General features: G+C 46.9%; 1 pseudogene; it reads left to right on the forward strand.

The window, feature by feature from the left end:
- The window catches only part of LOC101662130, a 708-nt pseudogene extending 220 nt beyond the window's left edge, over positions 1-488 (forward strand).
- Positions 489-1,890: the final 1,402 nt, after the last annotated feature.

Genomic DNA, 1,890 nt, shown 5'->3' on the forward strand with positions numbered 1-1,890 from the left:
CTATACAGGTTTCTGGCCCGGCGGACCAACTCCACCTTCAACCAGGTTGTGCTGAAGAGACTGTTCATGAGCCACACCAACCGGCCGCCCCTGTCACTCTCTCAGATGATCCGGAAGATGAAGCTTCCTGGCCGAGAAAACAAGACAGCTGTGGTCGTGGGGACCATAACGGATGATGTGCAGGTATAGGAGGTGCCCAAGCTGAAGGTGTGTGCCCTGCGAGTGAGCAGCCGGGCCCGGAGCTGCATCCTCAAGGCTGGGGGCAAGATCTTCACCTTTGACCAGCTAGCCCTGGACTCCCCCAAGGGCTGTGGCACTGTCCTGCTGTCTGGTCCACGCAAGGGCCGAGAGGTATACAGGCATTTCGGCAAGGCACCAGGGACACCCCACAGTCACACCAAACCCTATGTTCGCTCCAAGGGCTGGAAGTTCAAGCGAGCCAGAGGCCAATGTGCCAGCCGAGGCTACAAAAACTAACCCCAGATCCCGTCCTGTTATTAAAACATTTTGGATCTACACTGCAAAAAAAAAAAAAATCTGTATTCTTTTTCTCTATATATTGTATATTTCTCTCTATAATGTATATTTCCAACAACTCCAAGTGGTGGGGACTATTACCCTTTTTTACAGATCAATGTCAGAGGTTGACTTCGCCAAGGTCAAACAGCTGGCAAGCTGCAGCGTCAGAACGGCTTGACCTCCAAAATGAACGAATTCTCCTAACCACTACCCCATGCTGACTTTTTAATTAAAAATAAGCTGTGATCGAATAATAAGGAAAAATGGGTTAGAAATAAAAAAAATATGAGAAGTGGCCCTGGCCCCCAGGGCATTTGTAGACTAGAGCCTACAGATTTCACTTAGCAGATGAGGAAGCAGTACATGGAATCTGGAAGTGTGCTAAAGAACCCTGATAGGATTGTAGATTGTACGTTGGGCCGCTAACCACAAGATCTGCTGTTTGAACCCAGCATTCTTCCTTAGGAGAAAGATAAGGCTTTCTACTCCCTGAACAGTTGCAGTCTCAGAAACTCACATCAACGGCTTGACCTCCAAAATGAACGAATTCTCCTAACCACTACCCCATGCTGACTTTTTAATTAAAAATAAGCTGTGATCAAATAATAAGGAAAAATGGGTTAGAAATAAAAAAATATGAGAAGTGGCCCTGGCCCCCAGGGCATTTGTAGACTAGAGCCTACAGATTTCACTTAGCAGATGAGGAAGCAGTACATAGAATCTGGAAGTGTGCTAAAGAACCCTGATAGGATTGTAGATTGTACGTTGGGCTGCTAACCACAAGATCTGCTGTTTGAACCCACCTGCCACTCAGTGGGAGAACGATGAGACGTTCTGGTCCCTTAAAGATTGACAACCTCAGAAACCCTAAGGGATAGTTCTACTCTCACCTACAGGGTCGCTGTGAGACAGATTTGACTTCATGGCAGTGAGTTTTGTTTGGTTAGGTAAGTGTGCTTGCTTGTATTGTTAAGACAGTTTGTAACAATATGCTTTTTATATGCCATTTTAGCCTACTTTTTTCCCCAGAAGGCACCTTGGTGGCACACGACACAAGGGTTAAAACTGAACCACTAACCACAAGGTTGGCCATTCAAACCCATCAACCACTCTGTGAGAGAAAGATGTGGGTACTTACTCCTATAAAGATGTATCGTCTCACAACGTCCCTCACTGACCCATAGCACTACGGGGGACAACACTGGAGACACCATTTGGGAATTGTGCCCGATCCCACCACACCGAGGCAACACTCTGAGAGCGTGCAACAGAACAACAGAACAGCAAGGGGAGCAGAGCAATGAAGTCCCCAGGAAATAACAAAAATAGACTGTGGGGCCCATCAAACTTGACCGGAAAACACTCCTAAAG

This window comes from Echinops telfairi, unplaced genomic scaffold, assembly GCF_000313985.2.
Source record: "Echinops telfairi isolate 266 unplaced genomic scaffold, ASM31398v2 ScPeMD7_5;HRSCAF=22, whole genome shotgun sequence".
Taxonomy (NCBI): Eukaryota; Metazoa; Chordata; class Mammalia; order Afrosoricida; family Tenrecidae; genus Echinops; species Echinops telfairi.